Here is a 12,205-nt window from a genome sequence, read left to right on the forward strand (position 1 = left end):
TTATGAGCATGGGGATAGAGCTGGCCGCCTTTTAGCCTCACAGTTGAGACACGAATATGCTTCACGTTTTATTTCACAGATTTATGACACTTCTCATAATCTGACTACAGACCCCGCCTCCATAAATTCCGCCTTTTCCTCTTTCTATTCTACTCTTTACCAATCAGAACCTCCTTCTAATAGCTTTTCCATGGACTCATTTCTAGATAACTTAGAATTTCCAACTTTAAGTGAGGATATGTCGGGAAGTTTAGATGAACCCCTTAAGTTAGAAGAAATCACCTCCTGCATAGCCCAAATGCGGAGTAACAAAGCCCCTGGCCCAGATGGCTATCCAGTGGAGTTTTTTAAGAAGTTTTCTATTCAACTAGCCCCTTTACTACTGGATGTTTATAATGACTCATTGGAGCAGGGAATTTTACCTCCAACTCTCAATCAGGCTTTGATTTCCCTTATATTAAAGAAAGACAAGGACCCAAATCTATGCGGCAGCTACAGACCCATCAGTCTTCTTAACAACTATGTTAAAATTCTGGCAAAGGTGCTAGCACGTAGACTGGAGACATGTCTCCCTAAAATTATTTCAGAAGACCAAACAGGTTTTATCCTGGGCCGTCAACTATCATTTAGTGTACGCAGACTCTTGAACGTGGTTTTATCTCCTTCTGCATCTCCAACCCCTGAGCTGGTCATTTCCCTTGACGCAGAAAAAGCATTTGATCGCGTAGAATTTAATTACTTATTTTCTGTATTGCACAGGTTTGGAACTAAATTCATTTCTTGGATTCGTCTTCTGTACTCTGCCCCAACTGCTAGTGTTAAAACCAACTCTGATATATCTCCTGCCTTCCCTCTAACACGTGGCACACGTCAGGGGTGTCCCTTGTCACCTTTATTATTTGCAATAGCCATAGAACCACTTTCAATTGCCTTGAGAACTTCCCCACTATTCTCTGGTATTATTAGAGGAGGCCTTGAACATACAGTCTCGCTCTATGCCGATGATTTATTGTTATATGTGTGTGACCCTCTTAACTGCACTGAGAAAATAGTGGATTTACTTAAGACATTTGGAACATTCTCAGGTTATAAATTGAACATTGATAAGAGTCTCTGTTTTCCTGTCAATCAATCTGCTAAATTAATCCCTCCAGGTACACTACCCTTTCAGTTATCCCCTAATAGCTTTAAATATTTAGGCGTCAATATCTCTCATTCACTTAGCTCTCTTCATAAAAACAATTTCATAAAACTTGTTGAGAATATAAAAGCAGATCTTCAGAGATGGCATGCTTTACCCCTTTCACTTGTTGGCCGAATTGAGACAATTAAAATGAATGTGTTACCCCGTATCTTATTTCTGTTTCAGACACTCCCTCTTTTTCTTCCGAAATCTTTTTTTAAGTCACTGGACAGAAGTGTGTCCTCTTTTATTTGGAATGGCAAGATCCCCAGGATTCAGAAAAGAATGTTAGAGAGACCCAAGCTGGTTGGGGGTTTTGCTCCACCAAACATGCTGTTATACTATTGGGCCGCTAACATTCAAATGCTTAAGAAATGGTGTCATTACCCAGACATTAACTGGTGTGTAATAGAAGCAAACTCTTGCATTACATCTTCACTACCAGCCTTGCTTTTTGGTCCTCTCTCTATACGCCCTTCTCAACACACTAATAATCCTTTGGTGCGTTCCTCCTTAAAAATCTGGAAGCAGTTTAGAAATCACTTTGGTTTAAAAGCTCCATCTGGCCTTCTTCCCATCTGCAACAATCACTTGTTCTTACCTTCCAGTACAGATAAGACCTTTATGCTGTGGAGAAATATGGGCCTGGTCTCTTTCAATGACCTATATTCAGTTAATTCTTTTGTAAGCTTTGCTGACCTGGTCAAAAACCGTGGTGTCTCAAATCAAGGTCTTTTTAGATATTTTCAATTAAGAGACTTTGCAAAAACTCATTTCACTTCCTTCCCTACATTGCCAGAAAAAACTCTGTTGGAAGACATTATGTACAATCCAGTTATAAACAGCCGCATTTCCTCAATACACAATCTCCTCCTCTCATCCCAGTTGTCTCCTCTGTTATGGCTTAAGGAGAATTGGGAAAAGGAACTTGGTCTTCCATTGGAAGATGTCTGGTGGATGGATGTCTTGGCCAGGATTAACACCACCTGTATTTGTGCACGAATGAGTCTTATTCAGTTCAAAGTGGTTTTCAGACTTCACTACACCAGGGCCAGGCTGAAAAAACTGTTCCCTGAAGCAGATGATCTCTGCATCAGGTGTTCTCACTCTCCAGCAGATCATACACTTTCTACACCTGTACCAAACTTAATGCTTTCTGGTTATCTTTCTTCACCACCCTTTCTGAAGTCCTGAATATTCCTATCTCCCCATGTCCTTTAATTGCAATTTTTGGTGTGTCCCCTGTTTTAGGGAAATTTAACAGTTACCAAGCTGATGTTATTGCATTTGCTGCACTAATAGCCAAACGTCAAATACTTCTTCACTGGAAGAGCCCTAAACCACCTGGCTCTTGTTCCTGGCTTGGAGAGCTTATGTCTTTCCTACACCTAGAGAAAATAAAGCATACTGTTAGAGGATCTTTGAGAACATTCTATAAAACGTGGGAGCCCCTCCTTTCCTATGATCTACTTAACATAAACCAACAATTAGACATTGAAGACTAGTGACACTCCCCCCCCCCTTTTTTTTTAATTTATTGTACATATTGTTTTAAATTGTTTGCTTTTTATTAGTAGTAGTATCATTATTTTATGTTTATTATTATTATTATTATTATTATTTATTTATTTTTCACTCTGCTTCATTTTAATGTCTTTGTTGTCTTTGTATATATGTATGTATCTTTATGGGTAGATATGCATCTACTAGTTCAGGCCGATTTGCCCTTTCTTTATAATATTTTAAGTTTCATTTTCAGTTCATGGGAATTATTGGGATGGGGAGGGTGGGTGTTTTGGGTGTTGGGTTCTTGATTTAAAAACAAAAACAAACCCATGGCCTGTAAACATTTTATACTTTGACTGTGATTCTCTTTGTGGTTTGCCCAATAAACATATTTTAAAAAAAAAAGAGCAGAAGTGGATGTGGAGGCAAATGCACCGCAACATATTCTAAGGGCCTTGGACTGAATGACATCTAACTTTCTCAAAGCAGATTTTGCAGCTGCTCCATAAGCCTGACACCCATAATCAAAAATTGACCTAATCATAGCCTGATAAATAGTCAAAAGGGTGCTCTTTTCTGCACCCCAAGAGAATCCTGTCAAACACCGCATAACATTTAAAACCTTGCTGGTTTTAGATACTCCTTCTGAGATATGAGTGTTCCAGTTGAGTCTGCTATCAAAGCACATTCCCAGATATTTAAAACAGTCTACCCTTTCTATGGGAGTGTCATAAAGTGTTAAGGTACCATCCCATTTTTTCCTTGCATGACTAAAAACAACATATTTTGACTTGGATACAGAAATTTTGAAACCCCATTTCCCAGCCCATTTCTCTACAGATTTTAGTTCTCCTTGCATTCTATTAGTAATAAAAGATAGATTTCTTCCTCTGACCCACAGAGCACCATCATCTGCATATAATGTTCTTCCAGTCCCATGGTTTAAATCAGCAAACATATCATTAATCATGACGTTAAATAGTACCGGTAAATAGTAAATAGTACTCTTACCTGGATTGTGCGATCTTCTAGAAAGGTCTTGATCCACTTGAACATTCTCCCACTAACACCATAACTTGATAGCTTTAAAAGAAGGCCCTCTCTCCATAACATGTCATATGCCTTTTCAATATCTAGGAAGACAGCAATAAGAATTTCTTTATTAGCAAAAGCTTTCCTGACTTCCATGTCCAGAGCAACCACATTATCAATAGTACTCCTACCCTTCCTGAATCCACTTTGGTGATCTACCAGTGCCCCCTTAACTTCAAGGAAGTGGACCAATCTGTCAGTCACCATTCTCTCCATTATCTTACACAGAACAGAGGTAAGGGCTATGGGCCTGTACGAGGATGGAGAACTAGGGTCCTTACCAGGCTTTAAAATGGGGATGACAACAGCATGCTTCCACGACTTTGGTAGCTTACCTTGCCTCCAAATTTCATTCATGAGGCTAAGTAGTTCATCTAGCACAAAGTCAGAGACATGGTTAAACACTTCATTGTAGATGTTGTCCATTCCAGGGGCTGCATTCCTACCTCGAGCTATAGCTCTCTTTAGCTCTTCTAAGGAGAAGTAAACATACTCTTCACTACACAGTGACTCTTGGGGAATTGCAAACTCACCTACAGTCTGATCCCTTATTTCCCTACTCTCCTTTTCAAGGTTATCAGAACTGTGCACCCTTCTGAAGTGTTCCACTAACATATTCGCCTTTTCAGCAGAGGTCACAGCTAAGTCCGCTCCATCAGACAGAGCAGGGAGGCTGGGTTTTTTTCCCAACCCCATTCATTTTCCTTATAGTGGACCACAGCAAAGACACAAGAGTATCCCCTGACAGCCTGGACAAAACTCCCCCCAGCTGTTTTTCTTTGCAGTTTTAATAACTTTTCTTACCAGAGCCCTATAATATTTATACTGTATTAAGTTTTCAGGTGTTGGAAATCTCCGCAGCACTCTGAAGGCTTTATTTCTTTTCTTAATAGCCTCATCACATTCCTTGTTCCACCAAGGAACCATTTTCTTCTGCAGTCCCTTACCTTTTTTGGGGATAGCGGCTGTTGCTGCTGCAGAGATAGCCCCTGTAAAAGCGTTGCTCCTCTCATCTATTGTTCCATCCCTAAGGTCAGATAGAAAGTCATCGCACAAAGTTTCAAACTTCTCCCAATCTGCCTTCGTGAAATTAAATCTTCCTCCTACCCTATTTACTTCAGCCCTTAGCCTCAAGCCAAAGGTCCCCTTAGTTGGGAAATGATCACTGCCCATACTGTTTAAACCAAGTACTTCCCACTCACTTTTACCTCCTAATTCACCCGTAACTATCATAAGATCCAAGCAGGACATAGTTAATGAGTTTAGCTGGATCCTTGTAGGTTGTCCAGTATTTAAACACACCAAGTTAAAATCTTGCATAAGACATTCAACAAGTGCTCCATTCCCATCTGTCTTGTTGCTTCCCCATAAAACATTATGTGCATTAAAGTCACTGGTCCATATAATAGGAGAGCGTACATCCTCAAGCTCATGCCCATTTAACTGCAGACAGGGATTATAAAAGTTAAGTAATGTGACTCTTCCTGTGTCAGTCCAGATTTCCGTAACAATATGCTCTAAATTGGAAACAATTGGCACGGTCCGGTATTCTATACCATCTTTAATAAAAGTTACACAACCACCCCCTTGTTTATCTTCTCTATCTTTACGAATAGAGATATACCCGGGAGGCACGTGGTGTAGTGGTTAGCGCTGTCGCCTCACGGCAAGAAGGTCCTGGGTTTGAGCCCTGGGGCCGGCGAGGGCCTTTCTGTGTGGAGTTTGCATGTTCTGTCTGTGTGGGTTTCTTCCGGGTGCTCCGGTTTCCCCCACAGTCCAAAGACATGCAGGTTAGGTTAACTGGTGACTCTAAATTGACTGTAGGTGTGAGTGTGAATGGTTGTCTGTGTCTATGTGTCAGCCCTGTGATGATCTGGCGACTTGCCCAGGGTGTACCCCACCTTTTGCCCGTAGTCAGCTGGGATAGGCTCTAGCTTGCCTGCGACCCTGTAGAAGGATAAAGCGGCTATAGATAATGGATGAGATGAGAGGCAGCACAAAATCTAAAATGGGCTTCAACCATGTCTCCTGGACACAGATAATGTGAAATACCTCGTCATTAGTGGTGATAAATCTTTTAAATTCCTGCCCATTCCCAATTAAACTATGGGCATTCCATTGCAAGACGTTTAGGGGCATCTACCCCTCTCCTGCCGCAGCTACTTCACTACTCTGCGACATTGTGCGGTTTTCGCCACTTTTAAGAAACTGGAAAAGAGATTCGGGAGTGATGCTCATTTTCAGATATCTCCCCGCTGCGATTGAGACAAGTTTAATCACGTCTGATCTATTCTTTGGACCTAAAAACTTAGACCCTGAAACCACATCAGCAATAAATGCCAGGAAGTCAATCTTTTTAACCATAATGCTGTCATCAGGCGGAGTGTGCACAATTTGCACTCTAGGGGGTTGCGGGGGCATTTGAGGATATTGCTTATCATTTTGCTGAATATTTACTCGCCTCAAAGCCTCTGCATATGACACTCGCTGGTTAAGGGCCCCATACACGTTCAAAAAAGTCGTCAAAATTTTGTATCAAAATTTTGATGTAAAATGTCCACACACGATTCAATGTTTTTTCTATCAAAAATTCAGTATTGTCAAAAACTTTGACATGGACGCAGCAGTGGCTGTAGCACTTGTGTTCGCTTTGGACAATGAACCGCCTCGGCATCGACGGAAATGGTCGAAAGACTGGTTTTTGAAACGGCGAACGTACGGTCACGTCAACCTCCTCAGAGAACTTCGTCTCAAAGAACCAGAGGACTTCCGTAATTTCCTTAGGATGGATGCCCCATCCTTCGATGAATTATTGGACCTTGTCAAGCCATTGATATTGAAAGAAGACACTGTGATGCGTTCATCTATACCACCAAGTGAACGCTTGTCCATCACACTGAGGTACCTGGCATCTGGAAATTCTTTTGAAGACTTGAAATTCCTGACTGCAACGTCTCCGCAAGCAATTGGAAAGACAAGCCCCCCACACACGCATCAATAATTTGATGACTCTTCAAAAAATATCAAAGTGATTTGATATGTCAAAATTTGGGTTCAAAATTTTGACATCAAATTTCTGACATCAAAACACCCTACACACGATCAAACTTTGTATCAAAATTTTGATGACTTTTTTGAACGTGTATGGGGCCCTTTAGTCCTAACTCTCTGCACTTCCACCGCTTTCACATGCTGACGACACCCCTTGTATGCTGCACTGTGTTCTTCCCCGCAATTTGGACAACAAAGAGAAGCCTGCGGTTCACATTCCTCATAACTATGATCCGCACCACACCTGCCACACTTCCTTCTCCCTCTGCATACAGCCGCAACATGTCCATACCTCTGACAATTAAAACATCGGAGAGGAGGTCTGATATAAGGTTTCACTTGAAAGCTCAGGTATCCAAGTTGTACTCGGCGTGGGATCGTTTGCGAATTAAATGTCAATACCACTGTTTGACTATCCACTTTTACACTATTCCTCGTTACTTGAATTCGCTTTGCTTCAACAACCACTTCGCTGTTTATCTCCTGCATAATTTCATTATTTGATATTCCCAAAGGAACTCCATATATTACCCCCTTTGCCTTTGTGCGTGTCCCGGGTACATAAACCTCCACATCAGGCCCGGCGCCAGGAACAGTTTACTAAGGGGGCAATTAGAAATCGCAAGGGGGCAAATATTTTTTCATATAGTGTGTAGTAGTGATGGCGGTCTGACAACGTGTTTCAAACAATTAACTGCGCCAACCACAAAACCACGGCCCCGAAGGTTGCTTTAGTACGGGAAAATCATGTGGCATATTACCAGGGCAGTTGCGCTTTATCAACCCCCGTGCCCACCTGTTAACCCTCCCCTCCAATTTTCTCACAGACACGCGTTACAACCGGAAAGATGCCAAACATAAAACAACACACACAAACCTACAGGCAAGTCCTTTAAATTTACAATGCATACAAATAGCTCCGCGGCATGAAAACAAAACGTCAGTGCAAGTCTAAGGTACTTGGCTCGGCGGCCAAAATCATAATTAAAAAAAATCAACAGACCCCGCGGCTGCACCAGTAATAGCCTTCCTGACTCGCACCGAGTCAACGCTAACCACTTAATCCGCGATCCCAGTTTAGGCGTGTAGGGGACTAAACACTCTGAAGTGATGAATTTTCACCCCCGCTGCATGGGGGGTGACGTCAACGACACATATTCTTACGCTATTTGCGCACAAAGCGGACCATAAACGGAGATAAACTTAGCCTACAAAGAAAGAAAATGGATTCACAATATTGTGATTTAATTCGGAAGGGGAAAGACTACTCCCGTAAACTGACTGCATATTGCAGGATATTGCAGAGACAGTGCACTTGTAAGTGTGCATGTAAAACCCCCGCCCGCCCGCACGACCCTTGTCCTTATCACAGGTCTGTGTGCGCGCGGCTGTGTCAGCATTTCACACATACACCCACAATAACTAGTCCCCAGTAGTTAGGATTGATACATATGTCTAAAACAGGGTTAATATTAAATTCAGGCTTTTTGAAATAATCCTACCTTAATACAGTTGAATTCTACGATTGCAACGTAAGAATCATAACAACCAATCAGATTTGTCCTACCGTGCCAGTTTTAGTAGTGATTTATGTGAAATGTATTTTTGTGCAATGCGCAACCACTTAATATTTCGTATTTGAAAATGCAAATTATTAATACGTCTATAATACATTATATTTTCATAAGAAAACAATTAAGTGATCTGAGTCTCCGTTGAGGGGGCGGGGCTGTAGCCACAAGGGGCCAACGCCCCCTTTCGCCCCCCCATGGCGCCGGGCCTGCTCCACATCAAACTTCTTTAATGACTTTAGCGCAAGCGCTTTTTCTTGCTGACATTTGGAATTACATTCCACAAGAATCCTGCCATTGGTGAGGGATATTGCATGTTGGAAGCTACCAATTTCTTCACCTAATAGCTCAGCCAATTTAATGGGATTTATTCCCCTGCCCCCATTGCCACTCAGCTTCACAATTGCATTAAATTCTCCAACTCTCCTCTCTTTCAAACGCCGAGACTCTCCTTCACTCCCCGTACTTAGAGATTTACTTCTTTCTTTCTGTTTCCTATGATTAACTACCTGAAATTCTTCACCCCCGCTATCCATACTATCTGAAAACCCCATATCATCCCCTAAATTATCGAAAGGCATACTACGAAAACTCGTAGTTTAGCCTTAAGATTAGGTGTTACCACTCACCCCTACCGAGACAACAGTCAAAAAAGCAAACCGGAAATCAACTCCCAGTGCAGCCCCAAAAAGATGACGTTGTCGGCAGGATTCGAACCTGCGCGGGGAGACCCCAATGGATTTCTAGTCCATCGCCTTAACCACTCGGCCACGACAACACATCAATGAGTCGCTCCTTTGAACAGATTCTTTTTAACGAATCAGTTCGCTACGAGTCTGTGTAATGTTAGTGTCATTGGTTTAATTATACAAGTGCAGTTCTAACAGTCGAAACATTAACTTCATAAAAAGCTGTTTCTGACTGACGAAATCTCAATGAGCCGAACTGAAGCGATAATTCACACACACTGAACACTGAAATGACTCAGTGAACCGAGCGGCCATGTTGGATGAATCGGAACAGACTTGGGAGCGCTGGAGAGGCTCCAATCGGGCCTCGCGCACTGTGTAACGTTTCTATAGTTACAGACTGTATACCAGGATTCCGCGGGCCTTTTTTGTGATTGTTGCGGGCTAAAATGTCTGATGTTGCGGGTTTTTTTTTTTTTTTTCAAAAAATTGCTATGAAAGTTGCGGTGTTTTTTAGGCTTTTGTTGCGATTACATTGCGGGAGGAAGTGAAAGTTGCGAGAAATTTTCTCTTTTTGTGATTAAAATTGAGTGATATGTTAAATATTAAGTTATTACTGAAAAACTATTGATTAAAAAAACAAAGACACTGAGAAATGGTCCTATAAACAACTTTACCAATATAAAATATTACCAGGACTACAAAAATGCAGAAAAATAGGCTTTACTTATCCAAATGCACCTGTTGGTTCAAAAGTTAAAGTGCAGAGAACCTCACAGCACAACATGAAGTTACCTTAAAATATAATATAAATGCCTCAGCTTTCATGTAAGAAAAAAAAAACTATTAATACTGTGTGCAGACAGTCTCTCCTGAAGACTAAATTAATCAATAATTATAAACTAATAAAATAAATGGCTCAGGCTTCATAGAAGAAAAAAAACAACTTGAACAGAATCTCACAGTATGATGCTGAAGCTGCCTAAACAATGGAAAATAAAATACCATTTTGGCAAAAATGTTGGCATCCATTAATTTCTTGTGTTAAGTAAAAAATAATGTAATGTAAAGTGCACACAGTCCCACGGAAGTAGGCGGAAGGTAGTTTGCGACGTCACCTCAAGACGACGCCAACGATTGGTCAAATTTGCGGGAAAGTTGCGGTGATTGGATATAAATGCAACACCGCCCTGAATTCGCAGGGATTGGTTGAATTTGCGTTGTAGTCGCAACATTGCGAAATCCTGGAGGGTCTGGTAGAAATGTTTCAGTCTATGTATATTGGATAAATCCGAAGAGTCAGTGTGCGAGAGACACGGTTCCTTGTGAATTCCTGAGTCCAGTAGGGACTGTTTGTGTTTTTGCTACACTAGTATGAATACAGTAGAAACGCTGTATAAACTGATTAGTACATTATATATATATATATATATATATATATATATCATAGTAATGACATCTGCTGGGACTGTTTGTGTTGACGATTATCGATAACAATAATGTTGAAGAAAAAAAAAAAAAAAGATGACGTTGTCGGCAGGATTCGAACCTGCGCGGGGAGACCCCAATGGATTTCTAGTCCATCGCCTTAACCACTCGGCCACGACAACACATAAGCAACACTTATAAAGAAATGACTATTGATAATCACGTGTCCAATAAGTTTATTTCAGTTTAGTAAATGTTTTGGTTTGGTCTGGACTGTGGTTGATCCACACTTTATTTCAAGAACACTTGGTGTGAAAAACCTGGACGGGACACAAGACACCAAATATTAAACATTTAATGACTAATCACTCTACTGACTCACCTGGAGAACCCTGACACTTATGTCAGGATACTGTTCATTGACTTAATCTTGGCCTTCAACACTGTCAGTCAAAGCAAGCTGGTCAACAGGCTGCTGTCTCTGGGCCTTGACTACCACCTCTGCAGCTAGATTAAGGACTTCCTCTCCAACAGACCACAGCATGTGAGTCTTGGAGACCTCATCTCATCCAACACCATCTTAAACACTGGCGCTGTGTTCTTAGTCTACTCCTTTACTCACTCTTCACACAAGACTGTTCTCCCATTCATAACAAACCAAATATACAAGTTTGCAGATGACACAGCTGTGGTGGGGTTGATAACCAACAGCGATGAGGCAGCCTACACAGAGGAAGTTCAGGCCCTCACATCTTGGTGTCAGAACAATGACTTGCTCCTCAACACCAACAAAACAAAGGAGCTTGTCATTGGCTTCAGAAAATGACCAGATAAAACAAATGCCAGCTTGGTGATCTCTGGAGAGGAGGTAGAACAGGTGGGGAGCTTCAAGTACTTCGGTGTTCACCTCTCAGAGGACCTGACATGGGGAGTGAGTGAACACCAGAGAGGTGGTGAAGAAGGCCCAACAGAGACTCTTCTTCCTGCGATCCCGGAAGAAAACTGGGCTCTCACAGAAGCTCCTCACCAACTTTTACCAGTGCACCATACAAAGTGTTCTGAGCTATGGATGCATAGTGTGGTTCTCCAGCTGCACCTCAAAGGAGAGGAAAGATCTGCAGCGGATCATCAGGACTGCATCTAAAATCACTGGTACCCCTCTCCAATCCCTGGAACAGATTTACTCTGCCAGGCTGAGAAACAGAGCCACAAAGATTAGGACTGACTGCACTCACCCCGGACAATGTCTTTTTGACACCCTTCCCTCTGGCAGACTTAGAGTCATAAAGTCACAAACAGCAAGACACCAAAATAGATTCTTCCCCAGGGCTGTAAAAGCTCTGCTGGAGGCCTGATCCGGACTTGGACTCACACTCTGCACCTTACTATGTTTGGCTCCATTGTATACTTACATACGGTACTGTAATTCATACTGCTGCTTATATGCCAATATGCTGCTTTTTAAAAGGTGTTATATATCATTTATTTATTTATTTGATATGCTACTGTGATCTGAGCTCTCAGTGTTTCGTTGTATAGTAATGTGCAATGATAAAGAACCTATCTATGTGGGAAATTTAAAAAACAGATATTCTTCATACAAAAAGTTGTAGTTCCCTGACCGGGAATCGAACCCGGGCCGCGGCGGTGAGAGCGCCGAATCCTAACCACTAGACCACCAGGGA

The 12,205-nt window shown here is 41.7% G+C and overlaps 3 non-coding genes across 3 annotated transcripts; all 3 read right to left on the reverse strand.

Annotated features, from left to right (window-relative positions):
- Positions 1-9,099: 9,099 nt before the first annotated feature.
- On the reverse strand, positions 9,100-9,181 carry trnas-aga (transfer RNA serine (anticodon AGA)). Its single transcript has one exon. It is a non-coding gene; the product is annotated as a tRNA-Ser (tRNA).
- Positions 9,182-10,620: 1,439 nt separating this feature from the next.
- Positions 10,621-10,702, reverse strand: trnas-aga (transfer RNA serine (anticodon AGA)). Its single transcript has one exon. It is a non-coding gene; the product is annotated as a tRNA-Ser (tRNA).
- A 1,431-nt stretch (positions 10,703-12,133) lies between these two features.
- On the reverse strand, positions 12,134-12,205 carry trnae-cuc (transfer RNA glutamic acid (anticodon CUC)). Its single transcript has one exon. It is a non-coding gene; the product is annotated as a tRNA-Glu (tRNA).

Source organism: Neoarius graeffei, chromosome 5 (assembly GCF_027579695.1).
Source record: "Neoarius graeffei isolate fNeoGra1 chromosome 5, fNeoGra1.pri, whole genome shotgun sequence".
NCBI lineage: Eukaryota > Metazoa > Chordata > Actinopteri > Siluriformes > Ariidae > Neoarius > Neoarius graeffei.